The following is a 24,308-nucleotide window of genomic DNA, read 5'->3' as shown; positions in this document are numbered from 1 at the left end:
GTGTGGTATGGCCTACAGCATGGCTCTGTAATCCTTCTAGGTGTTCCTGTCCCATGCCCTCATCCATTCCCTCACCCCCCCCCCCCCCCAATCTCCTGAATCCTTGGTAGCTGACAATGACCTTGTCTTCTTTACATAAAGTAAGCATAGGGGTCCCTCTTACAAATACTGCTCTTTCCTCCTGGACTGACTGGTAGATTGCCTGCAAAGCCACCAACAGTCCCTCCCATTCTTCTACATGCGTATTGCTCCTCCTACTAAAGGTGTAGTCTGTTTACCTCCCCTTGAATCAAAACTGGCTTATGACTTGCCTTGGCCAATAAAAATGGCAGAAGTGATGCTGTGTGATTTCTGGGTCTAGATCTTCAGAGGTCTTGCAGCTAATGAATGTAAACAAGAGTTAAGTTCGAAGGCATGTCATCACGTTGTAACAAAAAGACACTGAATGAAAGGATATTATTTGAGAACCTGCTGTATTGATTTTCCATGTTCTTTTCTCCTTGATGATGTCATGGTGTTGAGCACTTATCTGCCAAGTTGAGGCTGGGCCAGATGTTGTGGGCACAGCTCAGAGGAGGGCTGGTGGGCTCTGTCCTCACCTGTGTGTAGCTGCAGGGATGCAAGGTGCGGAGTGCTGTTCTAGGCAGGGGAAGCTGCATGGGGCACAGAGAAGACACATAGAGGCCTCTGAGGCTTACAGAGTAAGTGGTAAGCGTGGTGAGGCAGAAAGAATACAGGGAAACTGGTCAGGGGAAGAACTTGAGGGCAGAGAGCGAAAGACAGAGCTTGTAAAATAAGCCCAAAGACTTTGAAGGCATTCCCTAGAACAAGCATGTCAAACTCAAAGGCTCACATGGGCCAAATAAATGAGGCATGTGGCCCACTGGCCATGAGTTTAACATGCTTGCCCTAGAACCGTGGTCAGCAAACTGTGGCTCACGGCCCTTTGTGACTCTTTGGCCCCTTGAGTGTGGCTCTTTCACAAAATACCACGGCCTGGGCGAGTCTATTTTGAAGAAGTAGCATTAGAAGAAGTTTGAGTTTAAAAAATTTGGCTCTCAAAAGAAATTTCAATCGTTGTACCGTTGATATTTCGCTCTGTTGACTAAGGAGTTTGCCAACCACTGCCCTAGAAGAACAGAGTGAAGTTCAAAAAGGCTGAGCATTGAGTAAAGTTAGAGCTGAAGGTGAGCAGAGTCCCAGAAAGAGAAGCAGGATCTGGCCCTACAGATCTGGGTGATAAATTTGCATTTTTAAGATAAAAGTACTATATCATATATACATATTCATAATATTTACATAGTTGATTTCTTAATTTCTATGAGATTCTTAAACTTTTAATTTCTATGCAATAGGATACATGTTTGGATTTGAAACTTTTCTAGATTTCTACAATATTTTCGATTCTTCTTGTTTAGCTTCATTGAGTTTGCACCATTCTGGGACACAAAGCAAGCATTTGAAAGATGCAGGATTTTAAGGGGAAGTCTCCTGGCAGGCACTGGGCCCACAGGTTTCATCCTATCTGCCCTTCCAACAAGGGCAGCCTTCTTTGGGGTTAGTCTCAGAGTTTGCAGGCATAACATTCCCGGCACATGAAAAGGTGGCAAAGAAACTTGAAGGATTTCTAGCTATTAATTCAGATTCACTGATTTCAGTTGATTTCCATCCACCTGGAGACTCCTCAGGGCCAAATCTGGGTTCCTAACCATTTTTCATATGAGAGAAAGTTGAAGTAAAAGGCATGAGGGGGAATTCTGCTGTTAACAGGGGAGTGCTTCAAGTGTGGGTCTTGGCAATGAACTATTCACTCAAGGTTCATGAGGCAATGATGAGACAGCTCCAAAGCAGCAAATCTCTGAGACATGACAGTTCAGTCACAGAGACCATTAACGGAGGTCAGCTCATCCAACACGTCAGCAGAAATGGAACAGAGCAGCCTCTGTGCAACCGCACGTATCAGAGTGATGGCTGCAGCACCGCACTGAATCTGGTGCCAGTGCAAATTGAAAGCCTGGAGTTCACTCCCCATCTCCATGGGCTTCGGAGGAGCTAAGTAGTTCAAGGAGACTGAATCCGGAGGAAATTTTGTGAGAATTTTTTTCCTTAAAATAATGTTTAAGCTTGAATATGCTTTTTGTAAGAATCACATGGAACTCAGGTTTGGCTGGCTTCAAAAGCCAATACTTGAGAGAGAGTGCTGATGGAAGGAAAGACGGTTTATTCAAGTACTGCCCGCCTGAGAATATGGTGGACCCCTATCCTACAGACCATCTTAGTGCAGGCAGGGGCTTTTATTAGGAGGGAGAGGGAAAGCAGACCAAGAAACAGGGGGAGGGGATTGAAAGGTCTCCATGTGTAAGTCAGCACAGTCTGCTCCAGTGATTATCTCCAAACTGGTCAAGGGGAGGTCTGGTTTTTTTTTTTTTGTTTTTTTTAATATATTTTATTGATTTTTTACAGAGAGGAAGGGAGAGGGATAGAGAGTTAGAAACATCGATGAGAGAGAGTCATCGATCAGCTGCCTCTTGCACACCCCCTACTAAGGATATGCCCCCAACCAAGGTACATGCCCTTGACTGGAATCGAACCCGGGACCCTTCAGTCCCCAAGCCGACGCTCTATCCATTGAGCCAAACCGGTCTCTGTGAGGTCTAGTTTCAATGACTCAGAGTCAACACATCTCCTGGAGCTAGACCATCGGTCACTGGAGTCAGCTTCCTTTGGAGTTAGCTCCTGGAACTCTTTCATAAATATGCTGGTTATCTATGGGTTACATATTAGTTAACAACTCATCCTTTACAAAAACACGTTTAACAGAAACAATGTTAAATGAATGGAGGGGTGGGTTACAGGACTAATAATGAAGTTATTAATTAATCATGTCTCAAATAGTAAAAAAAAAAAAAAAAAAAAGCTTCTACTTTAATGATGGCTAGCTGTCATGTAGGGTAAATACAATTAGAAAACCAAATGAGTTTAAATTATTCCTCCCCTATTTTTCTTACACAATCACATTTGTCTTTTTTTAAATTGTGAGAGTAGTACATTTGTAATATATGTACGTGTATATATAAATATGTGTAGAAGTACATATGTACCTATATGCATATAGGTATGCATGCCTGTATATATACACATACTTTACATAAAATTGAAAATGAAAAGAAAAGCCTACCCCACTCTACCCATTCATGATCCTAAATGGTCCAGTTGTGGGAACCCAGCAGACCTTCCTCTCTTAACAGCATTTGTAGAATGTTTTCCCTGTGAAAAGGGATGCTTTAGAAAAGATTATGTTGTTCTCTTAGCAAGTGCTTTAATATAGTATAATGAAGCAATGATAATCAAAAGAATGAAAATAACCATTCCCCTAAATCCTGCCATTCAGCAATACTTACTATTAACCTATGCCAGAAGAATATATATAACATACTATACATATATATAACATATACATATGAATGATCATATTCTACACATTGCAATCATTTTTCTCACTGGATCTAGGAATACTGTCCCATGCAATTATAAAATTTCTATAGCCTAACTTAGGGGTGTCGAACTCAATCAGAGAAGGGGCCAAAATCTAAAATCCAGCCTAAATCGCGGGCCGAATGGTTTACTGAACAGTCATAAACTGACAATGTCATAAACTGACAGCGGAGTGCAGTGATGACAGCGCGGTGCGGGCCACATTGCAAGGCCTGGCGGGCTGGATTTGGCCCTCGGGCCTTGTGTTTGACACATGTGGCCTAACTACTCAAAGTGTGGTCCACGGATCATCACCTGGGAGCTTGTTGGAAATGCAGAGCCTGATGCCCACTGCTACTGGATCAGATCTTCATTTAAACAAGGTCCCCAAGTGATTCCATGAGCACATTACAGCGTGAGAAGTGGTTGACAGGTGTCCCACTGTCTGATTGTGCCACAGGACTAGATCTTAATCACTTGACTCTAATTAGTGTCAGGAAAGGTTATCCATCTAGATGGCCAGGAGCCGTTTCCTGGAAATCCTTGTTAGAGCCACTCTCATTGCCCTTGGGTGACAGACAACTCCTAACGGGTGAAGTTGTGGGAAAACCAAAGCCTGGGCCTAAAGCTACACTGGAAAAGTATCTCACAGATGACTGCGCTCAGAATGGTTGGGAAAAAATGTTTACTATGTTTTGGAAACAGATGCTTCCAACAAAGAGAACAGGAAGCTGGTGCCTTCCCTGTCTGCCATTCAGCAGGGCTGAATGCATTCTGTCAAATTTGCCTACAAACTTTGTGAACAGCCCAGCAAGCAGCGATGAAAATTACAGAGTGGCTCCCAGGCACTTTAGTGGGTAATCAGCTGAAATTGAGCTGTTTTCCATATTCTTTGCTGATAATGCAAATGGAAGCTTTAAAGCAAATGGCTCCAAGTTACCACACATCCTCCAAGCTGAGAAGGCCCATGGTCCACATAGATGCTGCCACTCCGCCCAAGCCCTGCCATGGAATTGGGTCCCACGGCTATCAACACCAGGATGCACTGGACCATCCGGGCTGCACGTTAACCAATAGCCAGGCTGAGCTGGAGGGTTGCAGGGCCAATCATCTGGATGAATTAGCTATCAGGAAGTAAAGGCAGCTCTAGGGAATATCCTATGATTTCCTCAAACCAGCCTCAGCTTTTCTTTGAAAGGTCTTCCTTGTGCTGTCCAGGAGAAAAGGACTCAGCCTTAAAGTACAGGATGCAGGACTGTAAGTCCAAGCTGGCTTCAGGTGCCCTAAGATCATGAACCAGAGCAGAAAGCAGCTGTGGCCAGGGAATTAGTGACCAGGGGAAAGCTGGCTGTTTCTTCTCAGTGGTTCTGCATCAGACATCCAAGGAAAACATCACTTTGGGAGTTGCCAAGAGGCTAAGAGAAGGAATGACAGAAAGGAATATGGCACCAGATTCAAATGTTCTTAGCCCTAAGGTGGCTAATTCTGACTCTTAACTTCTATAAAATAGAATATTATGTCCTCACAAGTAAGATGCCATGAATGTATCACTAGGGACATGGTAGGCATTTGATAAATGCTCTTTTCCCTCCTTCTTCCCTCAAAAATGAACCAAACTTCTCTCTCTCTCTTCACTCACCCTCCTCTTCCTCCACCCTCCCCAACCCTTCCACCATTTCATCTAATCCCACTGCAAACTCTTCAGCCACAAGGAGTTTCATAAACATACCATGCTGGTTCTTACTTCAGGAATGTAACATGTGCCGCTCTCTCTGTGGGAGACGTGTTCTCATTTCTACTCCATTAACTAATAGCTCCTGCTCATCCTTCAGGTCTGAAAATGGACATGAGTTTCTCCAGAAAGCTCTCTGTCAGGGAGTCCCTGCTAGTCTCCACATAGCACTTACCTGTTTACCTCCCTGCTGGCCAGCCATGAGCCAGGCTTCTGGCTGAGCAGCGCTCCCCTGTGGGAGCACACTGACCACCAGGGGACAGCTCCTGCATTAAGCATCTGCCCCCTGGTGGTCAGTGCATGTCATAGTGACTGGTCATTCTGTCATTCAGTCAATTTGCATAGTAGCCTTTTATTATACAAGATATATATATATATATGAAAAAATAAAATAATGAAAAGAAAAATGATACGCATACAAACATTTTCAGCTGTTATGTATTAAGAACTTATGATCTTCTAGGCACGGTACTAAGTATATGACATGTGCCATTTATTTACATACAAGTAGCCCATCGCACAATATCGCGTGCAGTAGGCCACCCGCTGCTTCCACAGGAGCCAGGAGGGACCCGTGCCAATTCCGAGGGAGGCGGAGGGAGCCGTGCTGCTTCTGTGGGAGGCAGGCCCGACGTCTCTCCTCCGGGCCTGTGCTCAGCCACAGGCTGTGGGCCGGCCCCCGGCCCCCAGAGGCCCTCCCGGCCAGGGCAGAACGTTGCTGGCTCTCAGTGGCTGTCCCCCCAAGACTGGGAGACTCTGGTGGGGCTGAAGGGACTGGGCACCGCCATCTTGTGGCTATGGGCACCAACATCTTTGTGATGGAGTGATGTTTAATTTGCATATTACCCTTTTACTAGATAGGATGATGCGATAGTGGGTTATATTTGAAGGGGATGCAAGGAGATAGTAATTTTTTTCTTTTAACATTTTAAATTTTCCCAATTTATAAATATTCTTCATAGAAACCAGGAAAAATAGTTATTTTAAGATGCTCTTTGCCTATGAAGTTCTTATAACATACTAGTATACGAGTATAAAATACATACGGGTCATGGCTATTCTCTGAAAATTGGCCTTGTGGGGAGAAGGCACTGAGCCTGTGGGAACTCAGAACTTTTGTGGCCTCTCTTAACCTCCCCTAAAACTTCAATATGAGAGTTTCTGTGTATGGTGAGCTCCAAAGGCACCTGTTGGCTCTGTTCATATGGCACTTCTTTGTTTCCAAAACCTATCAGTGAAGCAGTGCCCACAAACACAGCTGCTGCTCCTTTGGGCACTATTGATCTCTCATCCACTGTGCAGCTTGAGGAAATCAAAGAGGATTCCTTTTGCATGCTATACAATCACTAATAGAAAATAACACAGTTTAAGCGAGCAGCATCCAGACCACTGGGAAATATCCTTGAGCCTGTTCACCTCTCTTAAGCCCTAAACCATTTAAAATATCTTAACACAATAAAAATCCAGCTTATGCTCACAATTCTCAGACCCCGGTTATTGTGCAATGGTTTGAACAATAAAAACTGATTTTTTAAAACTCACAAAAGAGTTTAGTGTGAGCAAATGTATGGGCTTTTTATTCCAACATAAATAGGCCCACTTGGTTATGAATGAAATCAGCGTTTATTATACTAATAATAATCAGACATGAATTAAACATGCCTAGACTTAAATAAGAATTATTCCCCACCTTCAACCTTAGCGTCTCTCCCTTTCTCATCCTCTGCCTCAAAGGGATATTTAGAAATAAATTTGAGATTCATAAAAAATAAGGGTGCGCAACAGAGTTATATCTGTTGTAATCTTAGCAAATGTGAATAAAGACACTAAATCTCCAGTCTTTATTCCTCTGCCCGCGTGCTGATTTCAAATCACACTCAGTACCTTTTCCTTATGGGAAGTTATAGGGAAAGTTATGCTGCTTGTCTTCTGTCATAAAAACCTCAACCTTCCAAATATAATAAAGGTCCCATTCTAGGTTTGACTTCCTTTACAGTTTATAATAATAGTACTTACCACTTATCAGATGATTCCTACGTGGTGGGCATGCTCATCTTCATAGTGACTCCATCGGGCAGTGATTGTCCCCATTCTGAGAAAGCAGAACCCGCATCTTCACCAGGTGATGAACCAGGTCCATGGTCACAGCTGCTAAATGGAGAAACAGAAGCTAAAATCCAGTCCTTTTTCTTTCATCAAAATGACCAGAGAGTAAAACCGTAAAAATCATCCCCAACATTACTGTTTTTCATAAAGAACAATCATAAGCAAATAAGTTACTAGACCTCTTTCAAGTTTCCATGTGTGTTGGGCTCCCAGGCTAACTCCTTCACAGGTAGAGTTGAGCGCTCAAGAAAAAAGCTGTCTTTGGTCAAGATCCCCACATCCCTCACCAAATGGGATGATGGGCACTGAAGCAGAGGGAGGCTGCGGTGTGGAGTCTGAGGCAGGAAATTTGGAAAAATTCAAAGACTGGGAATGTTGAGTACAGGGTTCCAGGCATAAAGGTCAAATAGAGGTTATGACCACAGTCTCCCTTTCCTGAGATACAAATCTCTTGAAGCCACAAAGCACTGATATGTTGTCACAATGGGTGGTACTTATGAAAAGTACAAGAAATGTGTCTCATGAGCTTTTTACTCATATCTTCATCAGTGATGCACTTGGCCTCCAAAGTTATAGAGTGTTGGGCCATGGCCAGACAATGAGGGATTTCTGATAGAGCACATGATTCTCAACTAAAACTAAAAAAAAAACACAAAAAAGCATAGCCATTAAGTCCAACTAAGCTAACAGCTAGCACAAGCTTCCAATGTGCATGTTACTTGGTAATACAGACCCTGTCCTGGTATCCAAGGCTGAAGGTGGCGTAGGAGGACTGAATTAGTACTTTCTCCCCAAGTTCTTGCTTTCCATGCCCAAAGCAAAGGAGTCAGGTGCATTTCCTCCTACTCAGAGGAACACAGGTATAGCTGATGGGTTTCTACATAGGAACATGACCCTTGTTTATATCAATTAGCCTATAGGTCTTCTTGGTTAAGGTTGCAATTTGCAAGAACCCATTGAGGACGTTACATGAGGAATTACTGTACTTGGGGCCCGGCAGAAATTCTGATCCAAGTGGTCTAGAGTGGGAACCCAGCACTGGTATTTTTTTTTAAAGCTTCCACAGCTGATTTCCACATAGCTGGGCCTGGGGACCCTTTGCTTTCATGTCAGCAGACTCCCACTCCTAGCCACCTTCGCGTTCTGTTTATCTCAGGCAGTGACTCACAGACACTTCTGAAAATCCCACTGAGGGTGATATAGGCAAGATCAAGTTGTTCTAAAGAGAACTCTGAAATTTTTGGACTCTTTGACCACAGCCCACGAGGCAGAGCTTGAAGCACACCCGGGGAGAACCTTCAGCTCCTGGTCTGGCTCAGCTCTCCATCCTTCTTGCTGCACTCTCCCTATGGCCCACTGTGGTGATGACCTGCAGCAAGCGATGATGAGGTGTGAAGAGCAAGGTGAAGTGGTACAGTAAGGACAGATGCTGGAAATGTCCCAAGAACACCAGCAGATCTATCCAGGCAGGGCAGGTGGGAGGTGAAAATGGGACAAAACACCTTTATGGTTCAAAGCTGACTCCCTGCCTGTATAGGCATCTCATAATCACTGTGAAGGCCAGGCTGTTGAGAGGACCAAGTGGACCCTGAGGAATCTGCAAACTAAGAAGGCGAGAGATTGTTGCCGTCTTATGCAATCCTAGGTAGTGGCATTTCCACAAATACCTCTTCCTCCACCACACTACCCAGCCCCCAGCCATGATGTGCATTAATAGTCTAGAAGATTGTGGGAGAAAAAGGTAAAGAAGTTTTGGCCATTTGCTTTACATACACACACACAGAGCCAGTGTCCCCATTCCAGACAAATCGCTGTGGGATGGCCTCTGCAAGCAAGGTATTGATTTTCCAGGGGAAACCTCTGCCTCTTGCTGCTGCAGCACCAGTATTGCAAATGGAAAGTGACCAGGCCATCTATCTCCCCCACGCAGGCGATGGTACTGCATGTGCTCAGTATCTTCACACACACACCTAGGGGGTCTGGCATATATCACTGTGCAGACCTGTTCTCTGGGGTTCGGGAGGTGTTTACTCCCTAAATGCCAGTTACAACCCCAAACACACTCTCATATTTTCCATTGTTCCCTGGGGCGGGGGGAAAGGAGGGGAGGACATTAGGGGGATGAACCTCCAGAATGAGAACCACTAGCTGGCTCTGTGCTGGATATTCGCCCTCACTGTTCAGTGCAGTCATCTCCAGGTGCCCAGCTCCGGATGAGTCTAAGGCGCAGCCAAGGTCAAGCTTCCCAGGGCTGACTCCATGCGTCTGGGACCCTCTCCGATGGCAGCACTTGGCCAGTTTCTCCCGTTTGGGGATACAGGTTGGCACAGACTAAGAAGCCAAGGCAGCTGCTCTGAGTCAAGACGAACATTTCACTCCACTCACCAGACCCTCTGCACTCAATCTGACATCTACCTGGCTATTGTGCACCATGCCTCCTGCCCACAGCGTGATGTATGGGTCCGTGGGAAGCTAGCTGCTTGCTGGCCAGAGGAAGAGAACAGGGGCCTCTGGGTGGGAGCAGTTCTTCAGGCGGCCCAAGGCCTTCTGGGAAGGATCATCCCCAGCAATGATCTGCTTAATTATGGCAGCTTTTAGCTACCCCCCGCTGGGTTCTTTAATGAGCATCTCCTCCTTCATGGGTCCTGGGAGACTCCACTCCTCTGCTGCTCTTATTTATGTGGCCACACTTCACTGGGAAGTTTGTTTAGTAGAGCAAGAGAGACAAGTATCTGTCTCAGAAAAATTCACTTTTGTTTTGTTTAAATCTCACTATCTAAAGATCTTTTCGTTTTTGTCAATGGTTGTTTTAGGAAGTGGAAAGGCTTAGATTCTATGGAAGTGAGCCAATGTTTCAAGAAGGCAGCTGAGAGAGCACACCTCTGGTTTGTTTTTTGACTCCACGTTCTCTCTTATTTGTAACGAAAGGTCAGAAAATGGGACCGGGAGTGGTCTGCCATTGCCAAATTCCACAACGTAAATATTCCCACCGTGGCTGATGTCAAGCCACCAACATTTTAACAACCAGCTGTCTTATCTCCATTCCCATCCTTCCTGAGAGGGAAGCTCCCTAAGAGTAATCAACTCACTTTTTAAAGTCACAGGATTTGAATGCGGAAAACGGACCGTGTGAAAGGGTGGTGGAGTACCTGACCACTGTTTGGGAAGAAAGAAGCTCAGGTTCTCTGGGAAGGCTGGGAATGTATGCTAGCCTCCACGGCTGAGGACGTTTAGGGAGAGGTTCGAGGGGAATGCGGAGAGGGAAGCCAAGATGCCCTCCACAGAGCAAGGTGCCACACGCCACCCTTCAGTCAGCTCTCCAGTTTAATTAGCCTTTTCCTTCTCGCTACCAATCCAAATCGTGGGAACAGCATAATTCAAAATAACCCAGGGAAGGGAGCACAAAGCCAAAAACAAAGTTACCATAGGGTCCCCAAGAACTGGGGTGGTGCTTGCTGGTCCCTGGGCAGCATGCATGACCATGGGGACCCCCTATCAGCTTTATGGGTGCAGGGCCATCTGAGAGAGGGTTGAGGGGCACAGGGAAGTTTGGTCTTTGTGTGCAGATACTGACTTGATGCTCATTGAATGCTATTTCTAATGGTTCACTGCATTGCTATTCAGATGACACTGTCTTTACAAAATGAGCCAGAAAAAGGCAGGGGGTCAGAAAGTGAAGATTCACATACTATTGCTTAGGACACATGTGTCAAACACAAGGCCCGCGGGCCAAATCCAGCCCGCCAGGCCTTGCAATGTGGCCCGCACCGCGCTGTCATCACTGCACTCTGCTGTCAGTTTATGACATTGTCAGTTTATGACTGTTCAGTAAACCATTCGGCCCGCGATTTAGGCTGGATTTTAGATTTTGGCCCCTTCTCTGATTGAGTTCGACACCCCTAGCTTAGGAGATCAATACAGGTTCTATAGTTGTGTATAGCAAGCAGATATAGGTAATAATCCTATATAATAAAACCCTAATATGCAAATCGACTGAACAGGGAAATGACCAGTCATTATGAAGCGCACCGACCACCAGGGGGCAGATGCTCGATGCAGCCTCTCCTGCCTCTGCAGGAGCACTAAGGACCCCCTTGGGGTCCCGGACTTCGAGAGGGTGCAGGCCGGACTGAGGGGTCCCAACCCCACCCCAGTGCGTGAATGTCATGCCCAGGCCTCTAGTACCAATAATACTATGCAACAGACACTGTTCTAGGCATTTTCACATATTGACATTCAATCCTCAGGACTGTTCGATGAGATAGGTGCTATTTTAAGCCCAATTTACAAAGGAGGAAACTGAAGCACAGAGTGCTTAACTAGCCAAGGCGGAGACCCCGAGAGTCTGGCTCTTCAGGAAATCGGTTCCGGTCTCACTGTGCAGTCTTCCTCGGCAGAAGCCCTGTTTGTTCGGGGCTTCCAGATGCTAACTCTGATTCCTCCTTCCAGAAGAAGAAAGGAGCCGTGACACCGAATTTACATGGGAACCAAGAGGATAAATATTTATAATAGTCCCCGAAATGAAAGCAACTACATCACGAGGGTCAGTTCTTCACCATGAGTCTAAGTAGACAGAGACATGGCAGGAACAGAGTTTCCAGGTCAGCCCAGAGTCCAGCAGACCACGTCCTTGCCAGAGGAGCATCTGTGTGGGACACCGGGTGCAAGGCATGCTTTGCTAAAAAGTGGCCAACTCCCTTCTGGAGAAAATCAAAATATGATCCTGGCTAGTTAAGTTGAGGACTTTAAACTTGTGTATCCCACGTGGAACACTGGAGTCCTGTGAGTATTTGCTGGGTAAGGACGGAGGGAAAGGGGGAGGAAACGGGAGGGGAGAAGGGGGCTTTCCCCGGCCTCTGGTGTTACCGGGGAAACTCGCCAGCAGTGCTCAAACCAGAGACAGATTTCCCTCCCGGACCACAGACAGCCTTCCCCTGGGCCCTGGGTCTCCTTGGCCTGCTGCTCTTGAGACACTGGCCCCTTGAGATTTTGTGAACTTGCAACTTTTCCCCTTCCCCCATCTGATGTCCTGCGTGTATGGGACAGAAGCCTCACAGCGTGTGGCTGAGCCTCAAGGTGTCACATCATGGATTCAGCTCTTTCATAGCCCCAAGGTCACACTCCCCCACAGCACAGAGGGGACAGCCCCCCTCCCCCCACAGCACAGAGGGGGCGGCCCCTCCCCCCTCCCCCCACAGCACAGAGGGCCTCTCCCCCCCTCCCCCCACAGCACAGAGGGGGCGGCCTCTCCCCCCCCTTATCCCGCCAGCACTACATCGGAAAGGTCAGAGTTGACAAAACTCAGACTCAAGAAAATTTGCTTTTTCACGTGAGTCGCATTTTAATCCCAAACAGTATTTTTCCCTTTTTCTATAAAAAAGAAAATTCCTTTTAAGTCATCTTGTTTTGATTGTTTTTCCTCCCCAAAGAAGGATTAAAATGTAAATCCTGCATAATGATGTTTTATCAAAAGCCTCAAAGGTTTCATGAACATATTTCCTAAAGACCTAAAAGGCATTACTCCATTCCCAAAAGCTCCCCTGAAGCCCCATGATAGAAAAGGTTTTGGAACCCCCAAATGTGAATCATTATTGTACTTCTCCTACATTCGGCTGTGCTAAGGAACCCGGTACCCTCTGGGTACATGCCGCATTGTTTCCAACAGGCAGAACATGGCCGAGGTCAGAATCAGCAGCAGCTGACGTGCACGGGTGGTCAGGGCACAGCCTGACTGGGGTGCGGTGCAGAAACAGAAGTTGTATGCAACGACTTAAGAGATTCCATGATTCATTTCTTGAACTTGCCCAGTGACTAATGTTATGAGAAATACCCACAGGCTGTGCTCATTCTAGGGAAAACTTTTTAATTAAAAAAGAGATTTTCAAAGCTCGCACCTGGGGATGGTCCATTGGGTTTAGGAATGGAAAGTTACTGGGCTAGCAAGGATCAGACATGCCACTCTAGGTTGGGATCCCTCCTGCTCAGAGGAAAGAAAAGATGCAGGTGACTCAAAGATCAGGGTCCTGACTCCTATCTAACTGGTCTCTAGGTGTCTCTGAGGCTCAGTTTTCCATTCTGCTGAAAGGCATTAGACCAGCAGTGCTGACACATCACAAACATTTAAGAAATGACCCTGGAAGGGGGGAGGAGAGAGAAAGGGAGGGAGGGGAGGGGACAGGACAGAGGGGAGGGAATGAGGAAGGTAGAAGGAAGGATCTTCAAGGGCTACTGCATATTCAAATTAAAATAAGGTCACCTCTTTCTCTTCTCTCTCTAAAGTGGAGCCACCTTCCTGGAGAAGGGGCAGCAGCGACACAGCCCTGGGAACAACAGAGACAGGTGGCCCTTCGACAGGTTGGGGAGGGCAGAAGCATCTCAGGTCATACACCAGCAGCAGGGAGAGTAAGTTATGGAGGCGTAGTCCCTCCTTCCCTGATTAGCACAACGGGGTTAATGCCAAGTCCTCTGGGTCATATCCCAGGTTGTGGGGAATTTCCCACAGCCCTAAACTTCAGGCTGCTCTGCCCTTCCTGTGTCACAGCCAGAGCTCCTTCTGGAAGAGCCCTGGGTCACCAGAAAACAACGGCCTTGCTTCCTAAAGCCACCCTCTTCACAACCACCTGACCGCCAGACAGCACCCACAGTCCTGCCTTCAGAAGCCCCCTGCCCAGGCAGGCCACTCTTCCCCAGGGAATCAGCCAGCAGAAAGAGCTGGTCTGCCTTGGATTTTACCCCCTTGCCTCTCCTTCCTCCTCTCTCTGCACCCCGTTGGACCCCCGGGTTCCTCTGAGATTGATTCATACATCTTCCTCTCCACATGATGAGACAGGGACAAAAATGATGAATGTCTGAAAACTGACAGCCCTTTTCCTCCCTGTTCCCCTCCCCCTCAGTTACATAAATCCTGGCATAGCAGGCAGAACACTCTCCACTCTCTCTCCATCTCCCTTCTCCACTTTATTGTGCACATTTGAGGCCACAAGCAGAAGGTGTAGAAGATACATTGAAAAGGAAAAGGGAAGAAAAAAATTTTAATAGAAGAAGAAAAAAAAAACATGTCTAAAAGTGATGGGTAATGTGGACAGAGGTCGTACAGGTTTTAGAAAGTTTGCAGTTAAGACTTGAGAAAGTGAAAAAGAGAGTTTCGAGGATTAGCTACTCGAAGAATTCATTGAGAATGGCAGGAAGGGGGAGAGAGGGGAGGGGATGGGGAAGGTAGAAAAGAGAGGAATGGAGGAGAGAGTATTTAGATGGTTTGTGGCATGAAGAACATACTCCAATATTCTGACTATACTCCCTATGTGGCACTTTACATTCTGTATGTGTGCTTTACATCCCCAGGACTGTTCTGTAACTGCCAATGTGTGCATCTTAATCTCTTCACCTTTTCGTACCTAGCCTCATAACCTCCTCCCCCACCTGGTAACCATCAGTTTGTTCTTTGTATCTATGAGTTTGCTTCAGAAAAATAAAATAAAGAATATACTTCCTCCATAGACTGAGATAAGGTTTGCATGACTGTTCCTGACTTTACAAAAGCTGTACTATGTACCAAGACTGCTCATGGCCAAATGGTTTCCCAGGCTGGGGTCCTCAATGTTCCTTCCCTGCCCTTTGACCTATGCAAGCATCTGTTTGCTGATACTACTGGAGTTTTTCAAAAATCCTCATTACTTTCGAGGATGGTGTTCTTTCTTTCCACTTTAGAAACCCATTCCCTCCCACCGGATCTGAAATCCCTACACTAGCAACCAGCGTGGCGATAGTAGCCAGCGGAATGGGTGCTGGTAAAAGAAAGTTGGGTGGGATGATGCAGGGTGGGAAGGGAAATTAGTAAACTGTTTGGGGAGATTTCCTCAGTGTCAACATCAGTACCTGCAAATAAACAGACTTGGGAAATTGTTTAATGAGGACTAGCAAGGGGAAAGGTCGCTCTGGGAAAGGCTGGTTTTCGCAGAAGCCATAGGAAGACAAGAGGCCGGGAAAACACCCACATATGTGGTGTGTCACATGCCCCCAAGGCCCTTTTCGGAGCATTTCCTATCTGTGCAGTCAAACTCTCCTCCGAGCCTGAGCCAGCAACGTCGATTAAGTGGGTCTTGAAGACAAGAGGCGTCGCTCAATTTCCACCAAAAGGCAGTTCGCTGCTTCTAACAGCAGGGATGGCTCATGGCAGTTAGGAAGGCAGAAGTGGCTCATCCATCTTTGGGGCTAATTCATATGACTTAGAGGGCATGCAATTTATCACAGGTCATCCAAAGGATGGTGATTTAATGCCGCAGATCTTTTTTTAAGGGCTGTTTTGCTGCTATTAGGTGATTTTCACTTCTTGCTTCTTTGTTTTCATCTGAAAATTCTTTTAAAATAATTTTAAAACATCATTTTTCCAACCATGGGCTGAGAATAGGAACCCCACGTTCAAATATCTGACCTTAAAACCCAGAGGTAAGCTCAGTAAGTAAGAAGGTAGATTTGTGGATGTGAAATCAAGAATTGGATCCAACTGTTTCTAAGAGATGCAGCCATGGGAAGGTGAATTTTTGTAGTGTTTGCCTACAATGTCCAAGCATAAGATGCAAATAAGTCTCCCTGCCATTCTGTGAGAGAAAATACATGCCATGGCAATCAGCTTCTCATGAAAAAGCACCCCATTGACCCCCACTTGTTCCAGAATATGCCCTGCACAGAAAACCCTCCTCCCCAATACTGAACCCAAATCTCTTTCCTCTTTTGAAATGTCACCGAACGGCTCGCTTGAACCCTTGCAACCAACCAAAACTGTCGAATGTACCTGAACACTAACTGGAAAGTTTCCCTCGCTTTGAAAAATCCCACTTTGCACAGTCGGCATGGCTCAGTGGTTGAGTGTCAACCTATGAACTAAGAGGTCATGGTTCAGATTCCCAGTCAGGGCATATGCCTGAGATTGCAGTGTGGGGCGTGTAGGAGGAGCCAATCAATCATTTTCTCTCATCATTGATGTTTCTATCTCTCTCCCCCTCTCCCGTCCTCTGAAATCAATAAAAATATATTAAAATAAAAAATTTCACTTGAGCCGAAACCGGTTTGGCTCAATGGATAGAGCGTCGGCTTGGGGACTGAAGGGACCCGGGTTCGATTCCGGTCAAGGGCATGTACCTTGGTTGCGGGCACATCCCCAGTAGGGGGTGTGCAAGAGGCAGCTGATCGATGACTCTCTCTCATCGATGTTTCTAGCTCTCTATCTCTCTCCCTTCCTCTCTGTACAAAATCAATAAAATATATTTTTAAAAAAAATTTCACTTGAATCAAAGACTTGCCAATTGGACACTGTCTCAAGTGTTTCCTCTTTTTAGTCTATAAACATTCTTTCCTTTCTAGTGCCCCTAACTGCTAAATGTGAAGGACTGCAGATGGGTGCCCTGCAATTGGAAAAGAGCATTTCAGAGGAGGGTGAGCAGGAGATGGGCTTCGAAGCTGTCTGTCCCTGACCAGGTCAACAGGAAAGATGAGGAGCTGACCCTCACAGTGGACTGCGACAGTGAATATCTACAAAATGTTCAGTAACTAAGGAGACAAAAAGCATCTCCACCGACGTAGAGAAACACAGACGACCACACAGAGATCAGCACTGGGTCCAGCTTCCTTCGCCAAAAGCTTCCTCCTACAGCCAGACACCACCCTGGCTAAGAAAAGGCAGGGAGAGACCAATGTAGATCATTTACTCAAAGGAGATATTTTCCTTTTACCAAAAAACTAAGTACCTTCAAAAGGAAAAGGTAAATTTCCCTGGCCAAACAGGGCTCTCTTCTGACATGCATCTTTAGACAAAGGAATTTATTCTAATACTCACATCTAGACCACATGCAAAAAGCACCCATAGTCTACACATTCATTCCTCACTCAGGAAAAACTCAGATGCAAGAGGTTCAGGAAATAAATGCAGAAAAGTGTACTCATAATCTCACTACAGCTATAGCCATAATTAGAAGCCTTGTACTTGCTGGCTCCCAAGTGCTAATCTTTAAAATGATGTAGATATTCCTTATTTGTGCTAAACTTCGCTTTATAGCATATGAAAATGTGATTTAAATTATGTACAAATTGGATGATGACTTACAGATAAACCTTACCTTGTATAATAGATTCCTTTTTTAAAAATGGGTGAGCTGTCTGCACTTTTGTGAGTCAGACTACATTTCACATGAAAAGATATGGAAAAGGAAGATGGAACTTGCGTTTTAAAGGTATCCAAGAGATAACTGTTATAAACTAGGAGAATAGCCCTAGCCAGTGTGGCTCATTTTGTTGGGTATTTTCCCATGCACAGAGAGGTGGCCAGTTTGATTCCTAGTCAGAGCATAAGCCTGGGTTTCATGCGTGATCCACGGTGGGTAGCATGCAAGGAGGCAGCTAATCCATGTTTAGCGATCACATCAATGTTTATTTTTCTTTCTCCCTCTCCTTTACTCTCTCTCTCTAAAAATAAAAAAAATCAGTAAGAATATAACTGGAAGAATAATCACCTAACAAAACCATGTATCACCCTGCCCAATGTTTCTCAGTGGTTAGAGCATTGGCCTGCACACTGGAGGGTCACAGGTTTGATTCCAGCCAAGGGCATGGACCTAGATTGCAGGTTTGACCCTGTCCTTTACTAGTTCCCATTTTCATACAAACTAGTTGTTGTATGATTTTAAGCAAAATACTTAACTTATGATTTGGTTTCTTCTGTAACATGAGTTGACATTAAGTTATTTTTCATTCACAAATTTTCTATACACATCTATAGGTTTAACTTTTGTACTTAATATGTATCAGGATGTTAATATACAACAAGATGAATATCCTAAGAACAATTTTTACATGTTATCCCTGTGGCTTTAATGCTTTTAAACTCAAGCCTGCCTAATGTTTCCTCTAGATTGTGGTTGAAAGATGTTTTATGTATTCAACCTTGTTTACTCTCTTGAAGCAAGAAATACTGCAGGAAGGGGGGGGGGTGGGGGGGAACTCTGTATGGCTATTCAATGGATAATCATTACATTTATGACCTTGGATTTCTATTGAGTTTCTCTCCGTGTGTTTATTGTCCCATTTTCAGCCAATCACCATATGTTCTCTTCTAGCCGATTACTATTACTGTCAGGGATATCCTTATAAGATTTACTGTGTCATTACTTATCTTTTAATCATAGTTATACTCTGGCCATAAATGAGACAAGGCAGAGGCTTCCTTTCCCCAACCCTGGCAAACAAAAGGGATATACTCAGAGTCAAACAAACAATGCAGCACATACTTCTTTGCTTCAAAACTGACAGTGCTCCCGTGTTTCCCCAAAAATAAGACATTCTCCAAAAATAAGACCTACTTACAGGTTTCCTTCTGAGTGAAATATAAGGCATCCCCTGAAAATAAGGCCCCCCCTAGACTAAACATGAGAGATTTGGTCATGAAAGAAATGGAGTCACAAGAAACTCACCAGGAAATTCAGGAATCGGATTGTTATGATGATGTTCCAGAAGATGATGACATGGTTGTCATTGAATAAATGAGTAAATTCTTGATACTGTAGGATTCACAGTTTGTCTGGTTTGTGTTGACAACTACCGTACTACCGTATCGTATACAGGTGATAAATTTCCTTTATTTTCATTTAACAATAAATGTGTACCGTATTCTTCTTCATGGAAAAATAAGACATCCCCTGAAAATAAGACCTACCGCATCTTTGGGAGCAAAAGTTAATATAAGACACTGTCTTATTTTCGGGGAAACAGGGTAGAATCAGGGCTATGTGTGTGGTTGTACAGATGTATACTGCACAGTTCTGAGGGACACCATTAAATCCTGAGAATGGTACTCCTGGCGCGGTGCAGAGTAAACCTGCTGAGCTCTAGGGGACCAGTCAGCATCTTTGCAGGATGGGGAAGGCAGTGCTAGTAGTATTGTGTGCAATACCATAGGGTTTACATTAGATAGGCTATAACCAGAGGTAAGATAAATCAGAGTCAAACACCTCTAAAATAGACATATTTCTCTTTACTGCCAAATTCCTACCAAATAAAGGTAGATTTGCTGTCTGTTTTCTTATTACCTTAAAAAATCCCTGTAGTACAGCTTCTGTTGATACAACTCCCTGAAATTGTGCTCTCCCAGGTAACCAGTGACATGACATGGACTAAAGTTCTCAGTTCCCTTTATCTTGGGCTTTTCTCCAGCATTTAAGTTTGCGAGACCCTTCCTTTGTCTATGCCTTTCTTGCTCAAAGGGTTTATTCCTTTTGTCTGGGTGGTGGGGAGCCTCTCAGAGGGGAGCCTGGATGGATGAAACTTGTGTTTTGTTAGAAAAGTTGCCAGCTACATCCCAGGCTAGACAAAGAAACTACCAGGGTACCCCTATAGGGGCCTTCCTTATCAGAGTTTCTCCCACTTGTAGGCAATTAGCAGGTGTTAGTAAACTTTCCTTTGTTTCATTGCTCATAGTAATTTTTTTTTTCATGTTTCCTGGCGCAAGAGAAACAAATTTTAAAAAATAAAACAAATGGGACTACATGAAACTAAAAAGTTTTTCAGAGCAGAATAAATCATCAACAAAATGAAAAGACAACCTATTAAATGGGAGAACATAGTCATCAGTGATACATCCAAGCGGGTTAATATCCAAAATATTATATATAAGGAACTGATATAGCTTACCAAAAACACAACCAATCTCATTTGAAAACGGGCAGAGGACCTGAATAGACATTTCCCCAAAGGGGATATACAGATGGCCAACAGACATGTGAGAAGTTGCTAAACATCACTAATCATCGGAGAAATACTAACTAAAAGCACAATGAGATATCACTCACACCTGCCAGAATGGCCACCATCAACAAACAAACCAGAGGAAAGAAAACCCTCGAGCACTATTGGAGGGATTGCAAACTGGTTGTAACCACTATGAAAATCAGTATGGAGATTCCTCAAAAAACTAAAAATAGAACCATCATGACCCAGCAATTCCACGTATGGGTATTTATTCGAAGAAATCCAAAACACTAACTCAAAAAGATACATGCATCCTAGGTTCACTGCAGCACTCTCCACATAGCCAAGATATGGAAGCAACCTAAGTGTCCATTGACAGACGAGTGGATAAAAAAGCTGTGGAATATGTAGAGAGAATTTAAAACACAAATTAATGAACAAACAAAACAAGAACAAGTAAAAGGATACAGAGAACAACCTGATGAAACTAAACCTACTCAGTCCTTGATTTCTTTCCTTACCTCCCTATAGAAGCACCAGCGCTTGCTAGCTGTTCCTCTACCTGAACCAGGCCGCCTCCGTTTCCGTATGACCTGGCCAACTCCTGTTAGTTTTTAGGTCTCAGATTAGACATCCCTTCCCTCCAGAAGCCTTTCCCTGAGTCCCGAAGACTGGGTTGAACCTAGTGTTCCTCCACAGTCTCTACCCATCACAAAACGAACACTACATATCAGTATACACATCTCTGTGCTTGGGCACACTCACCTGTGTGGTAAGATATCACCTTTCTTTAATACGAAACTACCTAGGTATCCCTAAAGGGGCCTGCCTAGCACAGTGCTGGGCACAGAGAAGAGACACAGTAAGTACATTCATTTTTTTTATATAATATGGGTCCAATACTACTAATAATATACTGAAACAAGTTATAGCTGGATTGAAAAACTTCAGCAAATAAGAACTAAAATAAAATTGGAGAGAGCATATGGAATCTCTGTAAAGAGGAGAAACTATTCTAAATATTGAAAATATTGTAGTCATTACAGAAAAAAATGGATATTTTTATAAATATAAAAATGAAAACAAAATACAGTTAAATCTAACATACATGGGTTATTGATACAAATATGCAATACCTCACTTGGTAATTTAAAAAAAAGTAAAATACAGCCCTAGCCAGTTTGGCTCATGGATAGAGCATTGGCCTGCAGACTGAAGGGTCCTAGGTTCCATTCCAATCAAGGGCATGTGCCTAGGTTAGGGGCTCCATCCCCAGTAGGAGGCGTGCAGGAGGCAACCGATGAATGATTCTCTCTCATCACCAATGTGTTGTTGTTGTTGTTGTTTTTCTCTCTCTCTCCCTTCTTCTCTGAAATCAATAGAAATATATTTATTTTTTTTAAAAAAAAGGAAAATACACGCTAATAAGTACACATTGTAAAAAATTCGCCACCTTAGTAACATTTCAAAAGATACGAATTTTTTAAAGCTTGGGGTGTATAATGTCACATTATCCACCCATCAAAACAAATAAAAATAGTAAGCCTCCATATGTACAATTCTGTGGGAAAATCGTTTTTACTGTTGGCATCCTCCGTTGCTTCAATCCAGGGAGTAGATGGCATTATGAGAAAAGCTGTTTCCCATGACACTTCACAAGTTCACTTCAAAAAGCACATCCTAAGAAATTAACCTAAAACATGGCCAGCGGTGAGTTGTACAAAGGCGTTCACAGCCGGGCTGCTTAGGAATTATGAGAACTGGAGACAATCCAGGCGCCAGCTGCTGGAATGAGGGTCCGCAGTAATGGGCACCCACCCGGTAGCGTCCCTATGCTAAGCTCATCACCGTGTCCAGCTGCGGGGACCTGATATGAAATGAGGGGAAGAGGAAAACGCGGAACCCAGAGCACGTGCACAGCGGCTGCAGCCACTCAACGGTCAGGAGGGAGTTCACCCTCCTCAGCTTTTAATCTTCCCTGGCTTCATTCGCCAGGAAAATTGCTTTTTTTTTTTTTTTTGCTTTTTTTTTTTTTTCCTTCTCTCCCTCAGGTATTGAAGGGGAAAGATGTCTAACACAAGAAGGAAGATGTGACGGCACAAGCACTTTAATTGCTGTGCAACGTACGTGCTTATTGCTAGCTGACATGATTTCAATCACTACCATTTAATGCGCCGGGACCAGAGCTGTTTTAGTAAGTAAAAGCCAACTCATTAAGCTGAGACCGGTGTGGCTCAGTGGATGGAGCCCCGGCCTGTGGACTGAAAGGTCTTGGGTTCGATTCCCGTCAGGGGCATGTACCTTGGTTGCGGGCCCATCCCCAGTAAGGGGTGTGCAGGAGGCAGCTGATGGATGTTTCTAGCTCTCTATCCTTCTCCCTTCCTCTATATATATATAAAAAAAATCTATAAAATATATTTTTTAAAAGAAAGTGTAATCAACAACCTGTCCTCCATCACACACACACACACACACACACACACACACACGCACACACGCACACACGCACACACGCACGCACACACATCAGTTCCCGCCTTCTGGAAAATTCTCTCCCGGCCCGCTTCGTGCACATGCTTCCCCACCCCACTCCCTCCCCTGTCCCCACACCCTCCAGGGCCCCACCCTCCCCTCCCGGCGGTTCTGGGTCCGGGTCACAGTGGAGCCCGGTCAGTTCCAAACGGGTGTGGGGACGACGATCCCCTGGAGCAGGGACAGCTCCTGAGCCTAAGCAGGTGAACCCCGAACAGCCTGGTGACGAGCAGACCTGGCCAAGCCCGCGGGAGGCGGAGCGGAGGAGACCCGGGGCCTGAGCCCGTGCCCGGGACACCCGCTGCCGGTCCTCACCTCGTGCTCCGGGCCCCAGGCCAGCGCCCCGCCGTCCCGGCGGAACCAGGCACCCGCCCAGGCCAGCTACCTTCGGACAAAGTAGCCACAGTAACGTCATAACGATGACGTCATGGCGAAGTGACGTCATGGAATAGTAACATGTAGCGTCATAACGTTGTAATTGCCCTCACGTCAGGCGGTCCTAAGGCAACGCGATAGTCACGTGTTTGTGATGCTGGAGCAAACAGACTTACTCCGCTGCCACTTTATAAAAACACGGCAACTACAGTTAGGTTGAGGATATAATATCAGACTATATTCATAAATGATTATGTACTAACAATCTGTGTATCACAGTATGCTCTGCTTTTTATCGCTATTTTAGAGTGTACTCTTTCTACTTATAAAATACAGTTTGCTGTAAAATAGTATGCTGCATCATACCGGCCGCAACCGCATACCTCTGGTATTTATTTACCTGTGTCTCTTGATTGCATCATTTACCCTTGTGCTTGACTTACTAGTAATCTAGTATTGCTTCGTACAGTACCGTGCGTACATGCCAGTAGCCTAGGCCAGTAGTGGGCAAACTCATTAGTCAGCAGAGCCAAATATCACCAGTACAACGACTGAAATTTCTTTGGAGAGCCAAATTTTTTTAACTTAAACGTCTTCTAACGCCACTTCTTCAAAATAGACTCGCCCAGGCCGTGGCATTTTGTGGAAGAGCCACACTCAAGGGGCCAAAGAGCTGCGTGTAGCTCGCGAGCCACAGTTTGCCAACCACTGCCTAGGGCAATGGGCTGTGGCATACAGCCTAGGCCTGTGCTGGGCTATATCAACCATCTAGATTTGTGTAAGTGTACTCTGTAATTTTCCTAAAACTATAAAGTCCCTTACTGACGCGGATCTTGAACACATCCCATTGTGAAGCTGCCCATGGCGGTAAATGATTGCTCGGGTCCTTCCCTTCAGCTTTATTCTTCTGATGAGGTGAGGACTGTGGCCGGTGATGTGGCTGACCCACATCAACGAAGCATCACCTCTCTATGCTCTGGCTCATCCTCTTTGTCCTACCCACAATTCCTGGGGCGATCTTTTATTCATTATCTCAATTTCCTCCCAAATCTGTTGACACAACATTTTGGTCTGGCTGTCATATTTTCATTTGTCTAACAGAGTCCTCTGAAGCATTTTTTAAAAATAAACTTATTTTAAAGACAGTTTTCGGTTTTCAGACTCAGAAGCACTTTGTGACATAAAAATGGAAGAAAGTTTCTTTAATAGCATGTAAAACATATAGAATACTCATAATTTTAAAGAAAATAGTCACTTTGTAAATGCTAAAGCATTTCTACATTTTCTTTTACTAGAAAAATAATGGAGATAAAGCCACTGCTAGTTAGGAATATGTCATCTTCATTTCAAGCCA

The sequence above is a fragment of the Pipistrellus hanaki genome (genome assembly GCF_964339955.1).
Source record: "Pipistrellus hanaki genome assembly, chromosome: 10".
NCBI lineage: Eukaryota > Metazoa > Chordata > Mammalia > Chiroptera > Vespertilionidae > Pipistrellus > Pipistrellus hanaki.
Note: the sequence above shows the minus strand (reverse complement) of the source record.